The 16,742-nt window shown below is 41.1% G+C and overlaps 1 long non-coding RNA gene across 2 annotated transcripts; it reads right to left on the bottom strand.

Moving 5' to 3' along the window:
* Positions 1-655: 655 nt before the first annotated feature.
* On the bottom strand, positions 656-8,357 carry LOC148997582 (uncharacterized). Of its 2 annotated transcripts, XR_016146349.1 has the most exons (4): positions 7,737-8,357; positions 5,292-5,412; positions 2,315-2,428; positions 656-2,238 (listed from the first exon to the last, which is right to left on the bottom strand). It is a non-coding gene; the product is annotated as an uncharacterized LOC148997582 (long non-coding RNA). The 2 variants fall into 2 exon arrangements; XR_016146348.1 differs by lacking the exon at positions 7,737-8,357 and having other exon boundaries at positions 5,292-5,619.
* Between the last annotated feature and the right edge of the window lie 8,385 nt (positions 8,358-16,742).

Below are 16,742 nucleotides of genomic sequence, written 5' to 3'. Positions count from 1 at the left end.
ATTCGAGGCAAGTGCTGTATTGTGAATAAGTACGGCTGAAGGGGTTACTCCGCTTCGCGTCACGCCTAACAACGCCCTTCAGCCGTGCAATTCACCATACAGCACAGCCTCTCGTACCTTATTGCTTACGTTACGTGTGTGTGTGTGTGTGTGTGTGTGTGAGAGAGAGAGAGAGAGAGAGAGAGAGAGAGAGAGAGAGAGAGAGAGAGAGAAATTAGAAGCAAGCAGAATAGGCCTACAGTTTTTGTATCACGCATCTGTGTTTAAAAACTGAGCTCAAACTCGATTCTGAAATTCTCTGAATCAATCCAGAATTGTTGGGAAGAGAATAAATAACACAATATCACATACATTATACATAAACTGTTCTTTCCTGTATGTCAGATCAATATGTGTAGCGTGCCAACATGATGCTTGATCTTACAGACTGCTTTTCTCTCACGTGTCATGTGACCAGTGTAATCACTGCTTTTGCGGTTACAAAATCGTGTTTCATCATATTCATCGAAATTATCGCAAATGCAATTAATCGATCAGGCCTAATTGTACATCATAAAAGCAGAAGTAAAGCAGAATAAAGCAGAAGTGTTAATGTTTGAGGTGTTGTCGTCTGATCATGTCCGATTTCAGTTCATGAGTCTTTTTCCTTCTAGGCCAAATAAATACTGTCTTTGTGTTAAAGCAGGGGTCTGGACTCTGGGTCTGTAAAAAGCTGCTATAGGCTGAACATTTTACATTTCAGAGAGAAATAATGCAAAAATGTGAATAGGCTATATTGAAAAATCTTGCTGGGATTCGGTGCCTTTTGTGTCCCCTGTGAAGATCAGGATCTTACTGGCATCAACATGCCTTAGTCATAAATAACACCACTTTATTCCAAGCATATTGAAAGTCATGCAGAAATAAATATTCAGTGAGTCTCAGTCAGTGGTGAAGTGAGTTTTGCTGTGAAATAAAAATATTCTCTCTGAAAAGCCCCACTGGATAAACAGGTTTTCTCACACATGCTTCAGACTTTGTTTTCTAACCCATTAATGTCTTAGAAATGTTCGCAGCCCTGAATGCTTTACACATTTAGTACTATGTTAATGCTCTGATTAATCTCTGGGACTGGATAAATGAATATGGGTTTGGAACGACATGGAGAGTAATTAATGACAGAAACTACATTTGTTGGGGAACTCACACTTTAAATAATCTGCTGTGTTTGAGACTGTAAGTTATACTCAGATCTTTTTTACTGTAAAAGATGATCTTGTGTCTGCAAGGAGAATAAAGGTCATGGGTGTAACAGGTACTGAATGAGTCATGGAGAAAATGAGCTCAGAAAGTGTTTAGTACAAAGACACGATCATTTTATGCATCGTATTTAAAATAGTGTGTTTGCATCTGGACTTAAATTGCCATAATTAATTCAGTTTTTTGTTTACAGTTGCAGTAAATGTTTCAACAAAATGAAAAACTTGATTTAGATAAAGAAGCTTAAACGAGCAAGACGACAAATAATGCAAATAATGACAGAAAACAGCAGATGATACAAAGTAACGTGTCTCATCCCAAGAGGTCATATAACTGACGTTTTGGGACGTCTTTTGACCATACGTCAATATTCGCCTTTTTAGGGCCCCCTTAAACGTCGGTAGATGAGGTTATGGGATCCTAACTCTACCCCAGACCTAAACCTAACCCTAAACCTAACCCGTCACCTTACTGACGTTAAAGGTAAAGCGTCAGTTGTATGACGGCCCGGGATCGCCATCTAGCGACGTTTAAGGGGGCCCTAAAAAGGCGGATATTGACGTATGGTCAAAAGACGTCCCAAGACGTCAGTTATATGACTTTTTGGGATGAGAATGTGTTGGTTTCAAGATAAACAACCTGACATGAGGAGTATCATATTTAACATGGAAAAATATTGTAACAATCAATGAAAATGCATTATTTCACTTCTGACTGACACACATACAATTTTACATTCGGAACAAAAAAAAAAAGTATACAACTATATGGAAATATAATAGTGTTTACACACACTATTTACACCTATTCCTGTTATTTCCACAAAGCCTAATAACTGACACTGTTTAATTCTCCCGCTGGGGAAGAGTAAAGGTCTGGAAACCTTTCTGGAAACTATTTCATCATGTTCTTCTGTAATGAATAAAGATGCTGTCAGGATCTTGAGAGTCCAGAAGAAACTTTAAAGGAGCCGTTTCCTCCTCTTCATCATTATATACACTGAAATATGAATGAAATATTGATCATCAGAGCTGCAGTGTATGATCTCAGAAATGATGGCCAAACATGATCTTACATTAGTTGCAGGAGTCCTCTCATCATTGATCCAGATATCATGATCTCAGCTCATGTTGGATCTTCTCTGATGATTCAGATACACACTTTACAGGTGTGTGTGGATCCACTGGAACTGGGAATGAAGAAACATAATATTATCTTCAGTTTAAAGAGGGACAGAACAACCACATTAAACACTAAGTGTGAAGTGTTCATATGCTTTTCTTGTGGTTTTATTAAAAAGGCTAGCTGTTTCCTCATTTTTGTTTGTTTGTGTATTTAGTTATTGAGAGGAAAGTGCAGCACATATTCATCTAAACATAACTCTTAGCAGTCTGGTTGTCTGTTTACTGTACAAAAGGCCCTCAACTAGTTAAGTATAGTAAAGTATAGTATAGTATTAGTTATGTCCACTAGGTGGCAGAACGTCACTCATCTCTGTGTCTGGTGTTATTGGGTGTTATTGGGAGATATTGGGTGATATTTGGGTGATATTGTATGATATTGGGTGTTATTGGGTGATATTGGGTGTTATTGGGAGATATTGGGTGATATACGCCTTATTCACAGCAGCGCCATCTTTGACTTTTAATGAGAATGAAAGCGAGGCTGAGGGATAGACTTGCATCTCTTCAATGGGCTGTACTGTTATTTAATGTGTTTTCGGATTGTTCTGCTCATGGAACACTGGAAAAATATCTTTCCAAGAAATTTCAGTTGACAAAAAACTCCCGACAATGTAAATTGTGGAAAATTGTAAGTAATCTAGGAGCTTTATTCAGCTTTTTACAGCGGATGCCATTGGAAACACGGTAAGTCTATCCCTCACGGCCTTACTTTCATACCTATCATGGCGCTGCTCTGAATAAGGTCTATTGGGTGTTATTGGGTGATAGTGGGTGATATTGGGTGTTATTGGGTGTTATTGGGTGATATTGGTTGTTATTGGGTGTTATTGGGTGATAGTGGGTGATATTGGGTGTTATTGGGTGATATTGGGTGTTATTGGGTGATATTGGGTGATATAGGGTGATATTGGGTGTTATTGGGTGATATTGGGTGTTATTGGGTGTTATTGGGTGATATTGGGTGATATACGCCTTATTCACAGCAGCACCATCTTTGACTTTTAATGAGAATGAAAGCGAGGCTGAGGGATAGACTTGCATCTCTTCAATGGGCTGTACTGTTATTTAATGTGTTTTCGGATTGTTCTGCTCATGGAACACTGGAAAAATATCTTTCCAAGAAATTTCAGTTGACAAAAAACTCCCGACAATGTAAACTGTGGAAAATTGTAAGTAATCTAGGAGCTTTATTCAGCTTTTTACAGCGGATGCCATTGGAAACACGGTAAGTCTATCCCTCACGGCCTTACTTTCATACCTATCATGGCGCTGCTCTGAATAAGGTCTATTGGGTGTTATTGGGTGATATTGGGTGATAGTGGGTGATATTGGGTGTTATTGGGTGTTATTGGGTGATATTGGGTGATAGTGGGTGATATTGGGTGTTATTGGGTGTTATTGGGTGATATTGGGTGATATAGGGTGATATTGGGTGTTATTGGGTGATATTGGGTGTTATTGGGTGATATAGGGTGATATTGGGTGTTATTGGGTGTTATTGGGTGATATTGGGTGATATAGGGTGATATTGGGTGTTATTGGGTGATATTGGGTGTTATTGGGTGATATTGGGTGTTATTGGGTGATATTGGGTGATATAGGGTGATATTGGGTGTTATTGGGTGATATTGGGTGATATTGGGTGTTATTGGGTGTTATTGGGTGATATTGGGTGTTATTGGATGATATTGGGTGTTATTGGGTGTTATTGGGTGATATTGGGTGTTATTGGGTGATATTGGATGTTATTGGGTGTTATTGGGTGATAGTGGGTGATAGTGGGTGCTATTGGGTGTTATTGGGTGATAGTGGGTGATAGTGGGTGTTATTGGGTGATAGTGGGTGTTATTGGGGGATAGTGGGTGATATTGGGTGATAGTGGGTGTTATTGGGTGATATTGGGTGTTATTGGGTGATAGTGGGTGATATTGGGTGTTATTGGGTGATAGTGGGTGATATTGGGTGTTATTGGGTGATATTGGGTGTTATTGGGTGATAGTGGGTGATATTGGGTGTTATTGGGTGATAGTGGGTGATATTGGGTGTTATTGGGTGATATTGGGTGTTATTGGGTAATTTGGTGTCTTTGCCATTAATAGAAATCCAGCACAGCACAGTATTATCAGTGTGAAGGAAAGGCACTGTGTGTTTTTAATAACAGGCTACACCTTACAAATCATTACACGCGATATGATTATTTTGCAATAGTTTTATTTTCAGAGCATTAGTATTATATTCTGGTAGTTTCTCTAGGCCTTATGTGTCCTCTCCGCTGGTTTGATTGGAGTAAAGGAAAAAACAGCCCCATTGAGGTGTATTGTTGTCTGGCCTTACTGGCACACATCCCAGATTGGTGCAAATTAAACATATCCTCAACTAGGATTTCTTAGGACTTTTATTATGTTGTTCTGGACACCTCATAGAAATGATCTATGCTGAAAAAAATATTTTATAGTTCTATTTTTGGCTCCAAAATGAGCTACTTTGCCTGGACTATAATATAACATAAGCAGCACACGCTTACTGTTGACTTGCATGTGCATTGAAATGTACTTTGCTAGTTTAAAACTTAAGTTGAGTTCATGTTGTCAACATTGTGGATGCCGTGGTGTGGAATAAACGGTCAAGCCGCGATCGCGCACCCCTGAGCTCTCTATCGCACCCACGAACACACACACAACACAACGCAGAGCAGCAGAGCGAGAGACAAGAGGGTTTCTATGAGACCACATGAAATCATTCATCACAATATTAATCAGAGCAACTACCATTTGCAGAATTAACACAAATATGGACGCATGGTATTTCAGAAACAGATGATTCCCTCACACATTTACTGTTTGAATTATGAGTGATTGTTTTACTCACAGTTCAGTCTTCCATCATTAAAGCTGCTCCATCTGACAATCTTCACAAGCTTCATGTTTTCAGTGGTGTGTGTCTTCATCTCCTTCTCTCTCTTCATGTGTTTACTCCTAGTTTCCATCTACTGTAGTTTAAATAATAAAATAAATAAAAAGAACAAACATCAAAATGAATCTGTTCTCTCGCGAAGAGAGAGAAGTAAGGATCAGTAACGTTAAGAGAGAAGTAAACAGCGAAGTTTCGTTTAACCGACTCTACCGCCTGATATTAACACTTCTCTCAGTCTAAAGATCATCATCTAATAAAGGCTGATTTATTCTTCTGCGTCGGACTACACCGGAGCCTCTATTACTATATATAGACTATGCTTTTGCTTTCATTTATACTGCTGCATCACATGTGAAACCGAGGTAGGGGTTTCCGCACCTCTACAATTCTCAGAATTGTAATCGAGTCATTCTACGAAACAGTGCTTACATTCAAGAGCGTAACTTTGGGTCTACCATTGGGGGGGTTAAACTCGCAGCATATTTATTAATCTATTTATTTATTGAATTAGTTCTTTTGTAAAAAATAGAAATAGATTGTGATACTTTTATGATTTAGGCTACTTAACGTAAATGCAGCTGTTAACTTGACTATTTATGCCATACTGACACAGTAGTTTAAGAGGCTACAGTACATGCGTTTTCCTGAAATTTAAACTCACGATTATTTAGACAGCGTGGGAAAAGTCCGACACCACAAAAAAATAGGATACAGGCTTATAGGTGCACCCACTGTGAGTGGACAAGGTGTCAGTATGCTCATCAGGAGATGTTTGAGTCATAAATGGTAAAATAAAAAGGCTATTGTTACTAGGGATGGGTATCATTAAGGTTTTATCGGTATTACTACTTTTACCGATACTGCTTATCGATCCGGTACTTTAACGGTATTCTTATCGGTTCTTTTTGGTGTTTTTTTTTTTTTTAAGAATCAAGAACATAATTAACTTTATATTTTGAAATGTAAAATAAATGTAAAAAAGTAATGCTTTAACAAAACGAAGAAAAAAAATTTTGTTATGCAGCAGTGTGCAGGCTTTTATTGTTTTATATACAAAAGATAGGATACAATTAATCAAAGATACAAATTATATACACAGTGCTTTAATTGCAGTAAGGTCTACTAACATTACTTTTTAGGTAATATATTCTGTTTGAAAATAAATCTAATTTAGCAATCAAATGTAAAATAGCATTGTATAGTTTATCATAGATAGATTAATGCTTATTAAATCTAAAGTTGCTCATTCAAGTGCTTTTGTTGTTTGATTTGCATTAATGGCTGAATCGTCAGCAGATTTATTAGACTGCTGCCCCTTTAAGACCGAGAGCAAATATCTAATCGGTAACTGAAGCACCATCATTTTCTCCCTATTATTTACATCCATTTAAGACATAATTGTGTTTAGGTGAATGTCAGAGCTGGTCATTTTGACATTTTTATGTATATTTGATAGTTTAGGACACACGAAGCCCAAAGTAGGCTATACTCTTCTTGTCTCGTTGCAGTCCGTTTCGGAGCGCACCGCCTTGTGAACAGCATCTCTTGCGCAGGTTTTTGTGTTTTTAATAGCCATTTTATGATCTAGCAACAGTAGAGACAGCATTTTGCAACAAATGCGATCGTGCTGATTCTGACGGCACGTTTGGGTTTAGGAAGAACTGACAGCGCAGCGCTGTGAAGTGAAGGAAGTTGCGCTGGACAGAGCATGCGTCTCGTTTTTAACGGGTGTATCTCAAATATCTTCTTATAATCTTTTGAAGCCGAAATCTAAAATAAAATTAGAACAATATCTCAGATCTAAAGTGTAACCTCGTTTGAATGTTTAGTTCTGTCCTCATTGTCACATTCAGCAAGGGCTGTCGTTTTGTGCGCGCTGTGGCTCCGCGTGAGAGATATCTCTCTCTCTTCTGAACTGCGAATAGCAAATTTGCATCACAGACAAATGGTTTAATTAAAATATAGCTTTATATAGAAATGGCTGGCGAGATAAACATGTTCAAGATAACGTCTTTATAGGAATAAATTGTAACCTACGTGTATTTACTTAATTTCTCCTACCGACAGCAGAACCGATAACGTCCGAGCTTATCGATACAGCGGTCTTTCAAAATTCAGCACCGGGGCCCGTTTAATACCGGGTTTCGGTACCCATCCCTAATTGTTACATTTATTTGGGGGGAAAAGCTGCATATAGCCTCTTTAAAGGACAACTCCGGCGCAAAATAAACCTTTGGTCTAATTACACATTGCTACCTAGTCAACCGTTATCTGAGATTTGTTTTCATGATTGCCGAATGTAAATAGTTTTATCTCTAAAATCAGTTTAGCCTATAACGCTAGTATAATGCTAGTATATAGGGCATAGAGTAATGACAAATAAAAATCGCTTGTTATTACCACTAAAAAGGCTCAAAATAGCCCCACACCAACACGACAGCATAACAAGGGTCCCTACATTCAAACCGAAGCATTGAGAACTTTGTCAGTGTCCATACAGTTTAATAAGAAGATATTTTATACACACAGTCAACTTCGCGAATACAGGAAGAAGCCATCTTTGAAAAATAGTCTCTACCAGTCGATCTACGAGCGCCGATCCAAGTGCGCTGAACTGTGCAGAATCTCATATGGTCCATTGTTTCCGGAAGAAACACAAACACAAACCGTTTACTTGTCTTCAATATGTACACGTAGCCTACTGTTCACGCTCACCTTATCACCTTATTCACATCTCTCACTCCAGCGCACTTGGATCGGCGTTCGTAGATCGACTGGTAGAGACTATTTTTCAAAGATGGCTTCTTCCTGTATTCGCGAAGTTGACTGTGTGTATAAAATATCTTCTTATTAAACTGTTTGGACACTGACAAAGTACTCAATGCTTCGGTTTAAATGTAGGGACCCTTGTTATGCTGTCGTGTTGGTGTGGGGCTATTTTGAGCCTTTTTAGTGGTAATAACAAGCGATTTTTATTTGTCATTACTCTATGCCCTATATACTAGCATTATACTAGCATTATAGGCTAAACTGTTTTTAGAGATAAAACTATTTACATTCGGCAATCATGGAAACAAATCTCAGATAACGGTTGACTAGGTAACAATGTGTAATTAGACCAAAGGTTCATTTTGCGCCGGAGTAGTCCTTTAAATAAAGTGTTTAAACCATAGACTGTAAAAAATAGGTTTAAACACTAGCCAGCAGTGGCAGCTTCCACTTAATTGATTTTGTGTGTGTGTTCAATATCATGTGTGTGTTATAAAAATAAAAATAAACAAGACCTTAAAGATGAATCAATTGCATCACTGTATCGGTACCAATAAGCATCAAATGTATTATGCACAATTCAACTCTCAATACATTACACAATACAGGGTGGCATACTGGACTGTAGCTTGCAGCTGAACAGATTTCACATATTGGTGGCCAAAACTCACCATCCACTAACAAAATCTTAACAAAAATCATGCAAATACAAAAGAAGGCCTATTTGTAAATCACATTTTAAGGTACGTTACAACATATTGGCTTCAACTTAACACACATCCCATTCAGATAAAAGCACCAAACACCTGTTTACGTCTTGGTGTAAAAGAAATGAACTGTGCACACACTGACTTCTTGGTTAAGAGGTCCAATTTGTCCTGATGGATGTGACACACTGCAACATGGTTCAGCCTCTGCTGTGTCATAGTTGTGCGTAACCAAGTCTTTAATCGTCGAAGAGCACTAAAGCTCCTCTCTGCCTCAGAGGACGAGACTGGTACCACGAGGAGTAATCTGATCAGAGTTTCAACTTCAGTAAATAAGCCTCGCACCTCTACTGGCAAATCTTTGAGAATGTCTGTAGCTTCTCCACAGGAACTGTACATGTAATCGTGTTTGAACATAGGTAGCTGGATTTCCAGCAGCTGGGAATTAATTTCTGGTTAGTCATGAACCACCGGATCAATCTTTCCAGAAAGCAAGGTGTTCTCCAGCTTTTGGAGGGTAAGAAGACCACCCTGCTGGAAGCGTTCAGTGAACTGTGTGTTAATGGTGTCAAGTATCTTATAAAACTCAACTCTGTAGTATTCCATAGGAGTTTTAGGACTGAAACCACTTGATTCTCCACTATAGCGCTTGGGTGGTTGTCGAACTCTTGGCATTGTTATGGGTTCTAAGTCTAAAGAATTCACAACTGTAGATGCCCTCTCAAAAAGTTGTTGGAAGGCATCATCACTCCTCTTGCCATTGAGAGTAGACTGAACCTTACAAACAGCAGCCTGCATGCCAGAAACAGTCTGTGTCCTTCTCTGAAGAGACCTGTTGAGACACTCTGGCTCTCCAATAACTGCTTGTGCCATCACAAGCCCAATTACAGTACTGCCTCTCATAAACTGATGAAACAGACCATTTGCAGTGGCTGCAGTGGGAGAGTTAGTCCCTGCCATTTCCTCTAAGGCAGTGAGGATTGAGTCATACTGTGTTAAAGCAGAATGGATGGCACCGTGTCTAACAGTCCACCTAGTTTCACAGAGTGGTTTCAGGACACTTGAGGTTCCATGGTCAGATATCGTAATCTGATGAAACATCTGTTTGAATTTGCCAGACTGTCCACACAAAACTCCTAATTGATGAACCCAGTCAAGGGCATCTCGCACAACTATAGAAGCTGTGCATGCCTTCTGTGCTATCAAATTAACACAGTGTGCTCCACAGTGCACATATAAAGCAAGTGGTTGTTTCTGTCTAATGTGAGCCTGTGCTCCAGAATATTTGCCAGACATATTCGCTGCACCATCATATGTCTGCCCACGCAGTGCTGACAATGGCAAATTTAGTCTGCAGATTACATCTAATGCTATATTTGCAAGAGATTCTCCTGTGGTCTCAGGCACTGAATACTGTCACAGTCCTTCGTCTGCACCATCCTGTCTACGTCTCCAGCACTACACTTCCCATGATCCTCTCGTCTGCACACCTGAACTCACTCCCTCATCAGCCTCCCATTCAGCATCCTGTTTCATCTGTTTCACCTGTTTGCACCTCATTAGTCCTGATTCCTCTGTGTATTTAGTTCTCCCTCCTTCAGTCTGTCTTTGTCGGTCAATGTTGAATGTTACCTGGTGTACCCCGTCTTCCTGCCTGTATTTTGTATTAAATATATCGTCATTGTTCATCTGGACTCCTCCCGTTCCTTCTGTCTGCTCCTCACCCGTAACAGATTGACCGACCCAACTGCAACATGACCGCAGTGGCTTTTCGGGGGATACTCTACCCGATTCGGCGGCCCCGCTTGATTCTGGTCCCCCGAAAGCCTGCGCTCACCGTCAGCCCTGCAAAGCTCGAGCTCTCCTCTCCGCTGGTTCCATCCAGCCCCGCCGAGCTCGAGCTCTCCTCTCCGCTGGTTCCGTCCAGCCTCGCCGAGCCCGAGCTCTCTTCTCCGCTGGTTCCGTCCAGCCTCGCCGAGCCCGAGCTCTCTTCTCCGCTGGTTCCGTCCAGCCTGTCCGAGCCCAAGCTCTCCTCTCCGCTGGTTCCGTCCAGCCTCTCCGAGCCCGAGCTCTCCTCTCCGCTGGTTCCGTCCAGCCTCGCCGAGCCCGAGCTCTCTTCTCTGCTGGTTCCGTCCAGCCTCGCCGAGCCCGAGCTCTCTTCTCCGCTGGTTCCGTCCAGCCTCGCCGAGCCCGAGCTCTCTTCTCCGCTGGTTCCGTCCAGCCTCGCCAAGCCCGAGCTCTCCTCTCCGCTGGTTCCGTCCAGCCTCGCCGAGCCCAAGCTCTCCTCTTCGCTGGTTCCGACCAGCCCCGTTCAGCCAGCGCCAGAGACCGTCCAGCCAGAGACCGTCCAGCCAGAGACCGTCCAGCCAGAGACCAGAATCCCGCCCAGCCTCCCTCTCCCGCCTCCTCTCATCTGTCCTCCATCTGCTCTCCTGCCCTTCTGCTCCCCGAAACCAGCCTGGTCTGTGTATCCCCGGTTTTCGCCTCCCACCTCCTCCACATGGACACTCCCTCGGCCCCCGGTCCCATCGACTCCCCCGTGGCTCCTACCTCCCTCAACTCCTCCTTGCCCCCTCAGTCCACCACCTCGGCCAGGCTCCTTCGACCCTCCGGATTCCCTTCGCTCCCTCGTCATCCTCCCTTCACCCTTGGACTTCCTTCCCTTGGCTCCGCCCTGTCATGTCACCCCCCCGGTTCTGTCGGACTCCTCACTCCCTCCAGTCACCCGTCACTCCCTCTGACCTCTCCGTGTCCTGAGCCTGCGGTGTCACCATGGTCCCTCGGTCCCTCCTCAGCACCACATGTCGTCTGTCCCTCAGCTGCACCCTGGTCTCCTCTCCCATCTGCTCTGCCCCTGTCAGTCGGCCCCCTGGTGTTGTCCCTCCATCTGCTCCGCCCTGGTCTCGCCCTCAGCCTGCTCCGCCCTGGCCACGCCCTCAGCCTGCTCCGCCCTGGCCACGCCCTCAGCCTGCTCCGCCCTGACCACGCCCTCAGCCTGCTCCACCCTGACCACGCCCCGCTCAGCCCCCAGTTCATCCCCCCTCCTTCCTCTGTTCTGCGGCGTGAGGTCACGCCTCCCGGGAGGGGGGAGTTCTGTCACAGTCCTTCGTCTGCACCATCCTGTCTACGTCTCCAGCACTACACTTCCCATGATCCTCTCGTCTGCACACCTGAACTCACTCCCTCATCAGCCTCCCGTTCAGCGTCCTGTTTCATCTGTTTCACCTGTTTGCACCTCATTAGTCCTGATTCCTCTGTGTATTTAGTTCTCCCTCCTTCAGTCTGTCTTTGTCGGTCAATGTTGAATGTTACCCGGTGTACCCTGTCTTCCTGCCTGTATTTTGTATTAAATATATCGTCATTGTTCATCTGGACTCCTCCCGTTCCTTCTGTCTGCTCCTCACCCGTGACAAATACATCCCAATGAATTCCTCATGAGGATTTAAGTCATGATCCACATAACGAAGACATACAGATTCTTGTTCTTGACCTGATGTGTCTTGTGTCCCATCAACAATCAAGGCAAACTGTGTGACTGGGAGGCATCGAATAGTGTCAGCTATTCCTCTTATAATGTCTTTGCTCATTATGCCAAGAATTTCATTTTGAATGAGAGGACTTGTGTAATCCTGCTTGTGTGTCACTAGCCACTTCTGAAAAGCAGGGTCATCTTCAGCCTTTTCTTTCAGATGTTGGGATAGATTACCCTTCTGTTCCACATGACCTCGTAGAGCTAAACCTTGCCTAGCTAAGTATTTGATGGAGCCTACAATCTTCATCAATCCATACCTTCCTTCCTCCTGTTGTCTGGCAACAGCTGAAGAAAGCTGTGAAGCCACACTGTTACCTTTGTGTGCACAGATGTTCATGGCATGGATATGCAACTGACTTTTTGCATGTTCTGAGAACTTCTGGATAGCCTTTTTCCAATTTCTAAAGCCTACACTTACAAAGGCAGGGTCACACTTGCTTGCAAATGTTGACTGATTCAAAAAAACCTTGGCACAGTGAAAACATATGACCCCTTGTAAAGTGGCACTGTAATGCAACCAAAGAAAAGTTGTGAACCATTTTTGTTGAAAAGACAAAACACAGTTAGCTCGCTTCTGCACTACTATAAACCTAGGATCAGGTTGTGCAGGTTTTGTGCAGGTGATGATGTCTGAAACATCAAATCCCTCTCTGTCCCTGTTGTCAGTGTTCGACTGGTCCCTGACTTGGGGCTCAATATCCTGTATTTAAATATGACATGAAAACGTGTTACTCCCTGAAATAACAATCCTATTAAATTAATGTATTGTACATATCAATAACACTATTCTGCAGATAAATTGTTGCATTCTCACCTGCTCATTTGCCTGACTGCTCCCCTCATCATGTGACCCTCTGTGAGGAAACCACAGGAACCAAATTAATTGCTTTACCAAAATCCTCTCATTCAAAACAGAGTTTGACAACCACTCAAGCGTTATAGTGGAGAATCAAGTGGTTTCAGTCCTAAAACTCTTATGCAATACTTCAGAGTTGAGTTTTATAAGGTACTTGACACCATTTACACACAGTTCACTGAATGTCAGTGTTCTGACAGTGTATGTTTGCATGCACAATTTTGTTTAAGGTCTCTTACCTGGTCATCTGTGCCTCCTGCGCTGCCTGTCTCTGTGCGCTCTCTCCCTCACTTTGGTCACCTGACCCCCTGTCACCACCTTCTCTCTCTCCTTCTTCAATTGCTGTACCTCCTATGTCGCCTCCTCCTCTCTCTCTCTGGTCAAATGTCTTTCTCTTATTGCCTCCTTGTCCATTTCGCTGTTCCTGATATATATAAAAATCTCATGTTAATGTTCAAATGGTTTGAGAGAGGCGGTATATCATAATCAGTTTTGGAGAATGCATGTAGTCTCACCAAAAAGACGGAAAGCATTTTAAACACCTTTTGCACTTACTAGCACATTAAGATTGCTAAATAATAATAATAATAATATTTAGGGCTATCAGAAAAAAAAAGGCATCAGCATAGTGTCTGGTGACAGACTTTTAGCACAATAAATGCAAATGATTGAAGTTACCACTCACTTTCAATGACATGTGCAGAGTAGGCAACCCTAACTCCAAGGTAATGTGATTTACCTATGATTTATGGTAAATCATAGGTAAATCTTTTTTTTTTGGCCTTTCAAACATGTAGATTTTTATTCACATAATTACTAGGTTATTGCCTTTCCTATCCAGTAGGTGGCAGTCCAGGATAAGAAATAAAAGTTCAAGAAAATTAGCTAAATAGCAGGAACAACGTAATTAAAGCAGCATAGCCTACAAGTGCAAACGGAAATGTAATGTGTGAAGTTACTGGAATGGAAATTAAATTAACCATCATCTACATACTTTTGAAAACATTTTGTTTCAAGTGTGAATAAACTAGGCTTTAAGTTTAACTGTTAAAATGTATTTTATTAACATCACATTTTAAAAACTTAACATCAAATAACAGGATTAAAAACTTTCAAATAGAGAAAACCAAAGTGAATTATATTATCACTTTGCATGAAATAAGACTCGAAAGTAGATGTAGAGGCCAGTACAGAGTTCATAGCAATGTGAATAAGAATTAAATGTTAAACAGGTAAATAATTTTTATTTAGTAGTTCATGTTATGGTTAAAGATGTTAAATAAAACTTAAAAGGTTAAAAGCATACTAAAATCCATGTGCTTGTAGGATTTGGTAAAAAATAGTGTACTGCCCCTTTAAGAAATGGCCAACTCCGGCAACATTACATTGATTCTCATTCTACCTGTGATAACTGCTAACTTATTGCTACTTTTATTAGTAATCTTTTATTTTCACTAGCAACTTGAATACGTGTACCAACTAGCTCACATTTTCTTTTTTGTAAATCAGAAACCAAAGAATAAAACCGGAGATTTTCATCTTTTATTTCAACAACGTTTCTGAAATGGATTTATTGAACTGTGTTGCTGGGCTTGCAATGGACACTGCATATGGGACTAGCTGCTTGGAATAATTAGTGTAAGCCATGGCACTTCTCAAGATTTCAGACCTCTACAGTAGATAAAAAAATTGTGATACCACGATCAATAACGGTCGCCTTGAAAAACTTTTAAACTTACGTGTGAGAAGGTTAAGTAAGGCTTAGTGCTACAAATCTATCCTTCTTTCTTTCTACTAATCATTAACTAATCATTTAAATGTGTCTTTGTTTTGTTTTGAGTGTGTGGTCAATAAATAAAGGAATTCAAAAGATGGGCACAAAACCTGTTTCTCGCAATAGTATCCATCTGCAGACCCGCAGCACACCAGTTTCAGAACCCCAACGCCAGAACCCCAGCGCCAGAACCGGAAGTAAGGGGCGGAGTTACGTTCTAACCAACACCAGAGCCTTGTCTCTGACCAACACCAGCGCGAGGAACGTAAGTGAGGGGCGGAGCTTAGGTTTGAAACCTAATAACGCCACCCAGAGCCATGTGCCACCTAACGTAATTTGGAGGGTGTTTTACACATGAAACAGCTTTTATTGAACAAGAAACGTCCTCTCTACGTATACATTACCGTACAATAAGCATTTTAAAACATTGATTTTGTGTAACATAATTGTTTATAGTTTCAGTTATTCGTTTCATTGTATTATAAGTTACTTCCTGATCATGATGGTGAAAAAATAATACTTGAAACTTATGGGCATTTTAATGTATAACAGTTTAATAATTTTAGCTAAGCAGTTTATACATACGTGTAGATTTAGGAAGGTAAGACCTTTGTTTTTTATGAAGGAGTTAACTTTGTATAATAAAGCTTTGAAAGATATAAAACAAGACAAGCATTGGAGGTTTTCAAAATTATACACAATTTGATAACTCATTAGACCTCTGTGATATTTTATGTTCTATTTATTTATTTATTTATTGTGTTTACAAAAATCTTAAATTGTTTTGATATTGAATATATGTATTGTTAGATGATTTTGATTGTTTAATAATAAAAAACGCATGGGTATTTTTTTATAAAATATACTTTATTTATTTCACAAGAACATGTGCAGGATGCATTTTTCGTGTAAAATAATAATGTCAAAATCTAAAAACGAGAGAAATTTCGGCATTGTTTTGTTAAAAATCTATACAAAATGACCAATTCAACCCAAGCTAGGCCTGTTTTATCACAACAATCTTGTATAAATTTAACTTACAATGTGAGGAACTTACTCTCAGGTCCGTTTTGTCCTTACATTCTTGCTAAAATAATTATAATGCAATAATAATAATTCCGCCCCTCCCTCACTTCCGGTTCTGGCGCTGGGGTTCTGAAACTGGTGTTCTGAAACTGGTGGTGCTGCGGGTCTGCAGCTGGATATCTCGTTTCTCGCGCCCCACTTGCCATCTCTCTATTCCACACCTGTAGGAATAGAGAGTAGTAGGAATACCTGTAGGCCGCGCCCCACACTTTGAGAAACACTGAGGTAACTTAATAACAGCTAACTTAGCAATGGGGTACCTCCGTTTGTTCAGGATTTTTCCTCTTTTTGGCTGGTGTCGACCAACAATGAAAAATTGTTGTCTGGCTGCCTTTCAGCCTTTTCATCTTTCCATCTGCTTTGCTCCTCCAACCGTTCATCCAAACACTGAAAAAACTTGGTAGAGAAAGCGGGCTGGCCGGGTTGTACCAAGTAGTAGGTGCGGTGGGCGGGGGGTACATTATTTTAAATATGATATCTTTCTTGCTGGCAAATAAATTTTATAAAGAAAACGAACAAAAGTATTCATTCCAAATATTTCATTTATTTTAATCCGAACGTTGTGATGATATATGGGGGGGGGGGGGGGGGGGGGTTATATTAGCTGGATCTGTTTTTTGGGGGGGTCATGACCCCCCTAACCCCCCCGCAAATTACGCCCATGCTTCATTTATGGACAGAA

The sequence above is a fragment of the Pimephales promelas genome, chromosome 2 (assembly GCF_988280905.1).
Source record: "Pimephales promelas chromosome 2, fPimPro1.hap1.1, whole genome shotgun sequence".
Taxonomy (NCBI): Eukaryota; Metazoa; Chordata; class Actinopteri; order Cypriniformes; family Leuciscidae; genus Pimephales; species Pimephales promelas.
This window is presented reverse-complemented; position numbering and strand designations above follow the sequence as displayed.